Source organism: Magallana gigas, chromosome 7, assembly GCF_963853765.1.
Source record: "Magallana gigas chromosome 7, xbMagGiga1.1, whole genome shotgun sequence".
Classification (NCBI taxonomy): domain Eukaryota; kingdom Metazoa; phylum Mollusca; class Bivalvia; order Ostreida; family Ostreidae; genus Magallana; species Magallana gigas.
In genome coordinates, this window is record NC_088859.1 from 50,518,776 (window position 1) to 50,532,875 (window position 14,100).

Below are 14,100 nucleotides of genomic sequence, written 5' to 3' on the forward strand. Positions count from 1 at the left end.
CCCCTTTATTTATTGAAAAATATAACAATACATACCATTTTCAATATTATACCCTGAATAAGCCCTCGGGCCTATGGCTGACATTGAAGGGTGAAATATGGGGATAAAGTATGTATTATTCTCTATTTAATATCACGTTTAGCTCAACATCAGTAGTTATCACTCATGTAATAAACTGATATTCATTAGAAACTCATTATTTTTTTAAATAGTATAGTATCATATATAACTGCAACGGTGTGTGCATACAAATTGTGTAACAAAGTTCACAATTGGCTGTTGCAGTGGCTCTCCTATTAATATGAACATACCCTTAGAATAAGATAGGAATTTTAAGGTATAAATCACATTTGCAAACAAGGCAAGAAGTTAAAAAAATAAATACTGAGGGTTCCACGTAATCTGGTTGCGGTTAAACTGATATTTAGGTTATTCTAATATAATAATAAAACATCAAACCATTCCTTATACATTCCTTTATATTTGTTCCTGATAATCTGATAGGATTGTGACCGTGTAATAATAATTTCCCATCCTCTTACATCTGTATATTACTTTAATTGGTTGACGCCCCTCTTGTGTACACAGTAACTCACTACAAGGCATAAGTTACACTTCAACGCACATAGATGGCTCCCTTCTTTGTAAAATGAAAGCTACCGACATCGATAGTTGTTTACACGTTAAATTGTTGGTTTATTTACCTATACATGTATTGTATGTGTTAATTTCAAGCAGGGCTTGCTTAAATAAGAATAAGTTTAAAAATGGAATTTCTGAATGTATCTAGTGATTTGCTTTAGATCATGTGACATCGAGGATATTCTAATACTTAAAAAAAATTCAAAATAAGGTTCGGGGATCAAAAAGCGCAAAATGAGTAGGGTAAAAATCATATTAATTTATGAGAGATCCTATATATCAACAGCAACATCTATCAAACAATTAAAGTATGCGTGAGGTAGGACCAGTGATTTTTTTAGCATCCTTGATAATGGAGATCGTGCACAGTGAGGTGCTGCATCTGAAGCTATCCTTAGGCTAATGTTTCAGATCCCAAGGTACATGAACCATGAACATCTGCCAGGGCAGCATTTTCTTCCGACAGTCAAACCTGCTATGAGCAACTAAAAATTTAAAACAAGACTTCTTCCATTTTTTTCCAAACATTTTAATGCAACATGCAATAACAAATAAAACATACCTTTGTAAAATGATTAAAAAAAGGAGTTAAAATAAAAGTTTCCCTGCAAAAAGAGCATTTTTTTATCCCTGATTTCATCATCATTCTTGAAAAATTAGACATTGTCCCATTTTGGTTTCATATAAAATCCTATATTTTTTTTCCTTATCCTTTTCTGATAGAAAAAAAAATACAATGAATACAATGGACCTGTACACAACCCATATGAAAAATGCCAATGAAAATGCATGTAAACAAATACAAGTAATTGCATCAAGCTCATTAGTGAGAGAAACTTCAAGACAAAACTGATCACAAGACTACATTTTACTACAAGAAAAACTCACAAAATAAGACCCTTTTATGCATAAACAAAAATAAATTTCTTTTGCTTTACATTCTCAGAACAGAAAAAAAATATCTGAAACTTAAAAAAAAGTTTATTAACCACTAGCTGGTAGATATTCAACATACATTTTCACATTTGCCAGTATGTCACACATTAAATGTTACATCCTGTATTTTTATTTCACCTTCATCATTAATGCTAAATACTGATAGTTTAGACTCATCCATTTAAACAATAATATGTCAATAGGAGGTATTAATGTCCTCAAATTCATAAAATTTGGTAAGGTATTGAGCAGTTACTTTATACCACTTAAAAGTATCTATTATGAATCATCAATGGGCATTTATCTAAGAATCAAGTGTTTCACAATCTAATACTTCTTTTAGATTACTTTTGTGACTTTTACAATAAACCTATATTGGTCAAATAGAGCAGTTTTTGAGTTAAATATACATGTACAACAGAATAATGTTTAAAATACTGCAAGTTTTCTATTTAGCTCAGTGGCTCTCCTCTGAGAAAACAGTTCTAGTTTTAGATATTAGATACCCCTCTAAATTATTGCAAAAGTCACACAGGACTCCAATATATTTTAAGATTGAACAATATAGACATAGACAAGAGGTACATGGGCCACATCACTAACCTGACAACAATGAACATAATATTATGGAGTCATAAACAAAAAAATTGTATATCCTGGGGCCCAAGTCTAAACAAAATATCTGGACAATGTAGTATAACAGATCCTGTTTTAAAAAATTGTTCTCCCCTGGGTATTCTGTTTACCATATAAAGAGGCTTTGTACCAAGTTTCCTTAAAAGTTATTTACTGATTATAGAGAAAAAATAATGTAAAAAGTTTACAGATGGACAGAGACAGACGAAAGATGGACAACAGATGCTCTGAAAAAATAAATGATCGTGTTAAATTGTCAAAAAAAAGTTTCCCTGAACATATAAATATCCCCACTCGAGGAGATAAAATGGAACTTGAATTGAAAAATAAAAGACAGACTGCCAAGTGATATAAAAAAGATAATTTGTATAAAACAAAGTGTCACCAATAGCTATTTTGCTTCTAAAGTGCTGTCTTAAACTTTAACAAAAATAAAAAATGGTTCATATTCTTTAATTTTCTAGAATGTTTCTTAATGAAATATTGTTCAATACATACTAGTTTAATAATACAGTTGGGATACTGTTGTGAACTTCTGTCTGCAAATATGGCAGATAGACCCCCGCTCTGTAAGTTCCGTGGCACAAACAAAACAGAGAATGTGCCCACAGTTTAAGAAAGCATCTGAGAATCTGTCAGAGCATATTGTGCAAGTTGGTATCCTAGGCATTCTCAAAGTCTGAAATACAAAGCATATATTGTATACAGTTAGTATATAGTATATAATTTAGATAGATAGTTATTAATTAGTTAAGAGATTAATTGCTCAAGCATTGACCCTAGGCAATGACCCCAACCTCATTTATTGAAATTTACAAATCTCTATGCTAAGATGGAATGCTTCTGCGTTTTGAATGCAAGTTGTTTTTCTATAAATTACGTCACCATGAAAAATAATTATGTCAACATGCAACATATGTTGACTTCCAACAAGAAATGAAACCAGATACAATTTTGAGATACTTTTAAATACTTACAACAGGGGAGAGATCCAAATATGGATTTGTCTCAAACATCTGGTGTGTGTTGGTAACAGTTGCAGCATCATTTGTGTTGGAAACAGTTGCATCATCATCCGGGTTGGTAACAGTCTCAGCATCATTTGTGTTGGTAACTGATGTGACATCATTTGGGTTGATAACAGTTGCAGCATCAATTGTGTTGGTAACAGTTGGAGCATCATTTGGGTGGGAAACTACTGCGGCATCATTTGGGTTGGAAATAGTTGCAGCATCATTTTGGTTGGAAACTGTTGGAGCATCATTTGGGTAAGAAACTACTGCAGCATCATTTGGGTTGGTAACAGTTGCTGCACCATTTAGGTTGGTAACTGTTGGAGCATCATTTGGGTGGGAAACTACTGCGGCATCATTTGGGTTGGTAATAGTTGCAGCATCATTTTGGTTGGTAAATGTTGGAGCATCATTTAGGTGGGTAACTACTGCGGCATCATTTGGGTTGGTAATAGTTGCAGCATCATTTTGGTTGGAAACAGTTGCAGCATCATTTGTGTTGATTACAGTTGCAGCATCATTTGTGTTGGTTACAGTTGCAGCATCATGTTCCTGATGGTCTGTCTCTAATGACTCTGGGGAACTGTGGGTGCTGTATAGCAAGTCAGGCAGGTCAAAGTCATCAGAGGAGTCCCCTGATAGTAGTTCAAATAAGGAAGGTAGCTGTAAGTGTAATTTAATGATATTTACAGATGTATTACCTCTGGTAAAAACATTATTATTAGTAGTTATTACCGTTACAAGTAGATTTTTTCCCATGACGGGATTTCAAATGAGGAATAACATGCAGAAAAGATATACCGACCACCAAACAAAGAAAAGAATTGAAATGTATATCATTTCGTCCTGAATCTCTGAAAATTAAAGGAAGTGAACATGAAAAAATTAATTGCTGCTTAATAAATTTTAAAAGTCCTTTGAAACTTAAAAATGAGGTCTGTTACTTTTTTGTTTATTTCTATCAAGAGATTTCATCAATTTAACACTCTCGGTGAAAGGTTTATGGGGGTAATCCATTATTCCCCAGCATGCATCTGTTCTCTGACGTAGATAAGCCACATTGCTGCTGGTGACTGGGTCAATGTTGGAACTAGGCCAGTGTTTATGTACAGAGTTGATAAAAGTTACGAACTGTCATGAGAAGACAAGGATTTAGTACATTTCTATAAATGAACCTCAGATAACTATGTATGATTTGTGCAAAAAAAGAATAGATAAATTATTTGTGAAATATGAGACCATCACATTCCAGATGTGGCAGTCAGTGTTTACATAAATAAAATGCTGTTTGTAGATTTCAATTTTAATTAATATAAAAATGTAATTTCTTTTTCCTTGTTGGGGTTTCTTACCGTTACTTTTTATTTAAATGCCCTGAAAATTTTTCTGATTTGTTTTTATCTTTTTTGATAGATAAGATCTTGATCATATGTACCCTGTTCTGTTTATGCTGTCAGAAGAATAACAGGACTAAGACACTTTTTAAATGTCAGGATGCTGAGCAATGCACCTTGTGTGCTCATTTATGTAGCACACATAATGTTCAAACTCATAAACAAGAAATTCCTGAGTGCAAGAAAAAATAGGTCACCAAAAAAATTAATAACACTGATCCAGACATTCCATTCTAGTTACATGTCACATTAACTGATGGTGGGAATGCATCATTCTGAGATCCAAAATCTTCCTCCAATAAACACTGTTTAAAAATGACAACTCTTTACATCCATTGCAAATTTCAATTCACATTTTGATGATGTCATTTTATCACTGTTACTAAATGTGTGTAAAAATGCAATGTGTCTCACTGACGTCAGCATCAGTGCTGCCCTCTCTCAGATGCTTAGAGATAACCCAGCAGGGAGGTAATGATTTTAACAATATGGCAGCGCTCATGGATTGCAAGAATTAGTTATTCTAAGTGGTATATCTTCTTACTGAGGAAAGCTCTGTCTAAACGGTTTTCAGATATCATTATACACATCAAACAGACAAATTTGAGCCCTTGATAATTTTTTCATGTTCACTTCCTTTAAGAGAGACATGAAATATGATTGATTGTGTGTGTTGTTTATGTTCTATCCAAGAAATTTTTCAATCATAATATTAATAGATGTCAATATTAATTATAATATTAAGGTTTTTTTTCAATATTATAAAATATTTAGTTAAAATATATTGTACAAAAGTTAGTTAAAATATATTCTAAGAAATGCAAATAACCATGCTGAAACTAGAGTCTTAATTATCTTGCACCACATCATTAAAATATTCAGGTTTTGTTAGGGATATATAAGATTTAAGAAAATAATTAATATATGATATTGTAGTACATCATTTATATATAGCCATTTATATTAAAAAGACATCTTCTGAAAAATGTTAAATGCATGGCCTAGTGGTAACACGGGGGTCTTTTTGATTTTGTGGTTGCTGGATCGAATCCACCGTGTAGTAAATATTTTTTATCATTTATTTAAGAAACATGAACAGGATGGAGGTATTAAGTTACATGTATCTAATCTTCTGGCATTTTAAAAAAAAATATCTATTTAATTCAATCTGAGTATGAGCACACCCAATATAAACAGATTTCTTCATTAACACTGTACGTGTGCATGTCCTCTATTTAAACATTTTGCTTGAACTTAATTATCACGGTTCAGATTATCAACTGACATTTTACACAGAGAGATCCCGAATGTATGTCAAATCAGTTGTTTCAGACACGATTATAAAATCAGTAACTAGGTTTTGAAAATCATACTGCGACAGTTAGGTACCTGAAGCTATTTTTAGTAACAGGTACTTAACAACCAAACACAGGTGTAAGTGAAATAATGGGAAAACACCCTTACCTCTTTTAAACTGTTTAAACTATCCTTTGAGCAACATAACCTAAAATACCTGGAGCTTTAAAAGAAATTTAATAATCACCAATAAATAGGAACTGAAATAACATACCTCTTGTTCAATTCTTTCCTTTGTCATAAGATATATCCTTGGTTTGTTTGAAAAGCAGGAATTTGTTGAATATTGTTGCAAACTGAATCCATCTTCCTTTATCAAATTTTGGGTGAAATTTCCAAGGACGCAAGAAAATTTCTCAATCCTTCCTTTAGATGACATCCCTATTAAAATATTTGAATGAAAATTACACATATTCCTGTATGAAAAGGCTGGAAATTAAATATACATTTTACTTTGATGTTTATTGAATGTTCATATAAAAAGAAAAGTGTGTCTTTAGTTTGGGGGTATTAAACTGTGCCATTGGTGTGTAAAAAAGGTTAAGTGATTTTAGTTACATTTTATCTTTATTTACAGAAAATACATTTAGATTATCCATAATCCATTTCTCAACCCTGAATTGATAAACAATACATATCCAGAGAAATTGTGTATATGCAATATTCTGCAAGGAAGTGACTAAGTTCTACAGCTGGTATTTTTTACATCAAACTCTGAACCCTTGTGTGGCCCAAGAATTATCCAGGGCCCCAGTCTAGACAATTGAAATTAACAAATGTCAATATGCTTGCATATTATAATACTATAATTATTTTTTAGAATGATAAATTCATTTTCTGTGTAAAAAAAAAAATGACTTCAACACCCCCTCACATCCTTTTTTATTTGATTTTTCTCTATACTTTACACTACCTGAGAATGCTTCAATGCTAGCTTCCACACAAGCTACAGCTTTTCTGGTTAGTTGATTATGAAAAATTAAATATTTCTCATTACATTGCAATGTAAAATCTTGACCCCCATTGTGGACCCACACTATGTGGACCCACACTACTTGAAGATGCTTCCACACAAGTAACAGCTTTTCTGCCTATTGGTTTTTGAGAAGATTTTGAAAGATTTTTCTCTATATATTCCTATGTAATATTCCGATCCTCCCCCTTCCCTGTGGCCCTATCGTACCCCCCAGGGATCATGATTTGAACAAACTTGAATTGACACAACCCGATGATGCTTCCACACAAGTTACAGCTTTCCTGAACAATTAAGAAGATTTGTTAAAGATACCACCAAACTTTTAATAACTCTTAATTATCTCCCCTTGAAAGGAGGCCCTTCATTTTATTGAACTTGAATCCCCTTTATCTGAGAATGATTTGTGTGAAGTTTAGTTGAAATCAGCCCAGTGGTTTTGGAGAAGTTGAAAATGGTTACAGATGGACAGACAGACAAACAGACAACAGACAAAAAGTGATCAGAAAAGCTCATTTGGGCTTTCAGCTCAAGTGAGCTAAAAAAAAAGATTTAATACTTAGTTGTTTCTATTTCTGGAAATGTATGATGTTCCTCCAGGCTGGGGTTATTTACTTTTAATTTATATAAAGTGAACCCACACATGCATGACCCAAGAAACAAGAAAAGATATGGTTTAGAGGTCACAGGGGATCTCAACCATTTCAAAATATATTTGGGCACTTCCTGTTCTAAAGGGTCAGGACCACCCCTTGGTCTCCTGACTTGCCTACCATTTAATGCCCCATATTACACCAGGAACAAGATTTATATATACAGTTTAGGGATCAGGATCCCAACTGTTTTTGAACTACTCGGTCATTTCCAATTCCTAATTTGGGGTGGGATGGAGGTGGGGGATGACCCAATGGGCCTGATCTAATATACCCCATATATTGCCTATGCATCAGTGTATGATTCTGAAGACCCTATTTTATTACCTTTTACATTTTTTTATTTATAGGTTATAACTATTTCCAATAGCTTTTCTCATAGGGTTTTAAGTCTTGTAATATGTCATATTATTTTTTGTTTCATTTAGGACGGATGCTGCATTTAAATTTGCTTACCTGCTGGGAAAAAAATGTCGATTGCCTTCTCTAATATTTCTTTGTATGATGATGAAATGCACATTTCCACCGTTCTGCTTCCACCACCGGTTTTAAGTTTTACTTGTTGGTATTTGTTCCTGCTTTGATCAAAGTGTAACCATCCAATATTAATTTTCATCGAGGTTTTCGCTTTCTTTGTGGCTGGTTTCTGTAATTTTATCATGAAAGTTTAAAAATTACTGCATGGTACTCCAATGTTAACAAATTACAAACAATAAACTATCTGTATTGATGCTAATCTGACCTATTAATTCAGCAAAATATTAATTTGTTAAACCTCTTAAAAACATGTATATGTATACACTCTGTATACATGGGATGAAGTTTATATAGCCACCCATATTTAAAGACACATGATACATTTTTCAATTCTAGATACTCATTTATTTGCATCTGAAGATATTTATGCCAAAATATTCAGGGTACATTAATCACCAGACTTGTTTTGGAGTAAGATCTTGGATGCCTATAAAAAGTCAATACTGGTATATATGGTATGTGGTATATGTATTAGAGATGGCAATCAATTGCAGAATTGCTAATATCGGTTAATTGCAATTCATTCCGACCGATTAAAAGGTTACTTGTATCAAAATATGCAGATTGTTGATATCTTTTTATTTCTTTTTATAAGTGTTATAAATGACACAGGAAGAATGATATGAATATTCTGTTTATGTTTAAATCCAAATACATGTATAATATTAAAATTATATTAAATGAAAATTATTCAAAGAGAAATTTTAAATGACAAGCAAACAGTCGATTCACTGGTCACAAGTAAATTCATAGTCAATTCAACTTCTCAAAACAAAGTCTGCCCATTACAATTTATAGATCTCCGTTTGAAATAATTATCCATTCGGACAGTAATAATATGTATGTTAATTCACTTTACAATAATTGCTTCATATTTGTAATAAATTGATGTTGTGATTTAAAATTTATTTACATTCAAATGTCAAGTACCGTCACAAATATTTTAAAATCACTCAGTTCATTCCTCATTTTTACTCAAATCCTTAAAAGAAAAATGCTTAAATTTTAGGTCAATACTCAGACTTAAGACCATTAGTATTGACTTCAGAAAAGTTGGTGACGGTGGGGCCTGATGAAGCCCTATTTCACTTCCCCAGCAATGCTCTCTCTCTCTCTCTCTCTCTTTCTCTCTCTCTCTCTATATATATGAATAAAGTCATTCCAAACATAATAATTTCAAATATTAGTAAATATAAGGAATAAAGTTGTTTTTTCATCTGCAGTACACTATTTTCAATGCAATAGCATTGTTTCAAACTCATTTGTTGATGTGGCAGCAGCATGTCTTTGATGCTGGCTAAGCGACCAGCCGACTGAGTCTAGCAAGCTGCTGACGTAAACTTTGACTCTCACCGAATGGGAAAATCTACGGTGTTTTGAAACGGGCTCTATTTTTACAGTACCTCCTTTGGAAAGTTTCGTGAGGTATAATTATTAATATGAAAATTCTTGTCTGAATGACAACAAACTTAAAAGATAAATGGGTAATAATTTTAGTTCAGCTATCAGTAAACTTTACATGCAGCTGGATGTACCTTTATATTTAAGCTAGTTTTCCTTTTTCTGATGTTTTCTACCAAACTCAAAAGATTGGTCCGCGGTGATGTCGAGCTCGAGGAAAAATCTGAATCTAAAAAAAAAAAACAACATAATTCACTTTGAATATTTTGAAGCAGATTGACACTGATGTTCTACATATTTTAATTAACAGGTAATAAAGCACACACACACCTTTCTATTTAATCTATATCTTAAAAATATTCACCCTAGTGAATGTCCCTTAATCAATTAATTTAGAACTCTGCTACTCTGACCTTTTACAATAAAAAAGAATAAAATGATTTTTATTTGTTTTCAGGAGACTGGGTGGTCAACAAATTACCCATCAGATCTAACTTAAATCTCTTTCACTATAAACTGTTCTTATATGTAAAATAAAAATTATCCATAAAATTAAACTTTTAAATTTGTAAATAAGACCCTTGACATTACAATTTATTGCAAATAACACAATTTTGTATCTCATGTTCATGTGTATTTTAATGGTTTGAGAGAATAAACATATTGAAATTGAGAAGCATTATTATGGCCATTAATTTACAGAATCAAAAGCCTGAAAATTATGAGTTCTCAATTGTTTATGGATTGTTAGTTGAAAGACATAAAAAAATCAAAATGCCCAATCTTCAGGTGCAAGTCAACTTTATAGAAAATGACAAAGGAAGATTTTATCTTCATAACTAATGATGTATTGATCATGCATCATACACCATTAAAAATATAAGCACTTTACTCTAGCGTTTTTGTGTTTTGTTAATTTCATATTCTGTAGATTGGAATTAATCAAAATAATCATAGAAACCAAAGAACATTGAAAAAAAAATCAAATTATGACCCATATGATGTATAATTAAAATTTCAAACATGATTCTTATAATTACAAAATTTTTTCAATGCAAAGTTAAGTCTGAAAACAGACTATAGCTTACCTGTAATTAAATTCTTTAATTTGTTCTCCACCTGCACCCTATTCCCACTTAGCCAACACAAATCTACCTGTATTTTACCTGTATTTCTGCAAAATGTTGGCTAAGTGGGAAGTGGGAAGTGGGAAGAGGCTCATTGGCAATGTATTCATAAGTATTAAAACAAAATTATTTCTATAGCTTACCATTCAAGGATGATGAAGGAGCACCAGTCAAACGTGATTGTCCTGTAGTTAGAACAAAGAGTTCTGTACCTGAGCTCAAAAGCTGGAATGCATCTTCATCTTCAACCTTACAACCATCAGATAAGGAGATGTGAAACTCTGAGCTGGATATTTCAAACTTTGATTCAACTGTAAAAGAGATTTGTTAAATCTAAAGATTGATTTCATACTATAACTTATTTGAAATGGGACATATGTACATGACATTGTATTGTGCATACATTAATTACCGGTAGTACTATCAATTAAAAAAAATTAAAACTATATACGGTAGGTGCTGCAAGCACTGTGCATACATGGGTAACCCCATGATTCAGAAATAAAACTCCTCATTCTTAATTGTATTGAGCACATCATCGCTCCCCCGGGTCCATCTTGTCTCTTTTTTCCAAGTAAAACCTTTTGGTAGTAAAACACTCAAATGATGTTGATTTTTCTTTATGTTAATTAAAGCATTATATATCGCTTACTGGTACATTCATGACGAGAAATATCAAGCCTGATGGTAATCATTTATTCAAACAGTTTTGATTCAATTGAAACATTTAGAGAATTTTTCAATAAACAGTTCTTAAATTTAATTTATTTTGCAACATTTGATTTGGGGGGTCAATATGGGATTACATGTATATAAACCAGCATAATTAACCCTCTATAATTAAAAAAGAATGAACTTATTCTTAAGAATATGTGAGAGCTGTCCAAGGCAATATGAAGTAAAAGATTCATTGAAATGTGTAATTTGTATAGAAATAGAGGATTGGAAAGAGATAATGGGTATACAGTTTTCATTATGCATTCAGTATTTAAAGAGGAGTCTTGGATAAGCTAGGGATGGTAATTTAACACACATGCAGATATTAAATGAACAGATTATCATTACCCCATCACTATATACATTTTTTATTAAATATATCAAATTCAATATTCAAAATTATGTTCCAGTCATATCTGTTCAATATTTGTTCCAATTGCATTATATATGCATATTATATACATATACCTTTCATTTTTAGCTCCTCCAACTTCTGAGCCCCAAGAAGACTGCCGGAAGTTTTGTTGACATTCCAAACTTTAAATATCTTCATTGTGTTACATGTATCTACAAAGTTGATTTTTTTTAAACATTATTACCGATAGCTTTAATTATTCCTTCAACATGTTGGTTGCCTCATACTGGGGCAATCAAAACACAAAATGGAAACTGGTTTCTTAATGTCTTATGACAAAGTTACAAACCTTCAAACTATACAAATACTTTATTGTGAAAAATCAAACGTATAGGTTTTGATATTCCCCAAAGATGGCGGCCAAGGGACATAACTTTTGTAAAGTGAGGATCACAGGTGCTTTTATATTTACACTCGTTTCCCCTATATATAAAAAGAGATAATTATATATATGTAGGGAAACGAGTCAGTGTGAATATAAAATGCCATAGAGTCGTGATATTTCTGTTATTTTTCGACTGGAGACTTATATAAGGGGTTGTTAACGATAATTAATAAAAAGAAATTTAAAAAAAATTGAACAAAAAAATAGAAAAAAAGGGGGGGGGGGGGTGGTAGTGCACGGTCCAGTCCACAAGCACCTGTGGTGAGGATTGGTGGCAATGGTCTATAGAGTATATATATAATAATAATGAAATCTTAAGAAGACCTAAACACTAAAATGAATAAGTCGTATCATCAGGTTCTGTGCAAAACAGAATGACGGCATTGGCGAGGGAGGGGGTTATATATATATATGGATAATCTATGCATGCAACGTACGTCACTACTAACAAAACTATTTTTATATACGTACACTGATGCATATTTTGCGGGGTGCAGATATTTACATGTTTATATGTGATCAATGTCATTTATGAGTATACAACACATTATAAAATCGTCAAACTTACCGTCCATGTCAGACATCCGCTGCCGATGGCGGTGCATCTATGTTGTATAGCCGCACGTGCTCGATCGCTCTTTATCATGACGTCAGGATACTGGGAAATGAGTTCCGAAATACTATTGCCTAACATCTATTTATAACTTATCTCGTTGTGTAGATGGCAGTAATTGCAAATGCGACAATATTAAGTCACGATACACGATAGATTATCTCTTTTTGTCGAGATAGCTATCGCAAAAAGTACGATAGCTTATCTTGACCGAACAATATAAAAAGTAGGTTTTTGACGACAAACCAGAAAGTTATCATGACTTGACGAGATAGTTATCATGACTTGACAAGATATGCTATGTTGACAAAAAATTATGTGGATGGCATAAATATGCCACCATACCAGACACATCTTTTTGATTTCAAAGAGCAATTGCTGAGTTGACAACAATGAAATAGACAAACCCACGTCACAATGATGTTTGACACAACTATCCAAAGTCCAAGCTCCTGTTAAAGGGGCTCTATGTATTACTGAAATGACTGATGCGCCAAATATATTAACGATTGATTTAAATTAAGAGTGCATTTTGAGTAGAACATTTATTACAGTTATCATACTTATCGCCACTTTAGCGGATACCAGTCTCCCCTATCTTAAGGATCTTAGGTGTGAGTGTAGGTGTTATTATTTTTAAAAAATAACTTATCAAAGCGGGCTTTTTCCCACATTATTGTTGTCTGTAAATTGTAACCATGCCTTGATATTACCATCAGGTACCTGTCGCCGCATCATCCACATCAAATTAGGGCCCTAATAGGTTTTCGTTCACTAATTGACGGAGATGTCACGGCGGGGGACCACAAGCTATACCTGGTTTGAATTTATGATAATCACTGTACCCGGTCATGCACGCTTGAAAAAAGAATATATTTTTTATCCATGGGATTGAAATTATGGGCTTTAGTTTTCTACCTTTATTTCTACGTCTTTTCACTATGACGGTCGCCGATAGCCATTATACAAGGACATACGTTATATCTTTCAAATATATTTATTTATTGATTACTCTATATAAATTCTTCATGAAGTCTATATTCAGAGTGAACATGATTAATATTTCGAAAATTATTTTATATTTTGCTTATCTAAGTTGTAACTATGCCTCAAAAGAGGGTACACTATTCTTAAAATGGGTCTCCAAAACCATCCATTCGCACGATATATTTTTGTCTTTGTCTATGGAGGTACATTGAAGTTATATTTTCATTGAAAAATATATGTATAATTTTGATTTAAGACAAACATTTTTTTCGACCCCTACCCTACTTCTAAAAAAGAATTTGCTTTGATTTATGC

General features: G+C 32.5%; 1 long non-coding RNA gene across 1 annotated transcript; it reads right to left on the minus strand.

Moving 5' to 3' along the window:
- Positions 1-1,153: 1,153 nt before the first annotated feature.
- Positions 1,154-13,139, minus strand: LOC105322749 (uncharacterized). Its single transcript, XR_010707904.1, has 8 exons — positions 12,754-13,139; positions 11,854-11,952; positions 10,812-10,979; positions 9,676-9,770; positions 8,060-8,249; positions 6,192-6,358; positions 3,192-3,890; positions 1,154-2,893 (listed from the first exon to the last, which is right to left on the minus strand). It is a non-coding gene; the product is annotated as an uncharacterized lncRNA (long non-coding RNA).
- Positions 13,140-14,100: the final 961 nt, after the last annotated feature.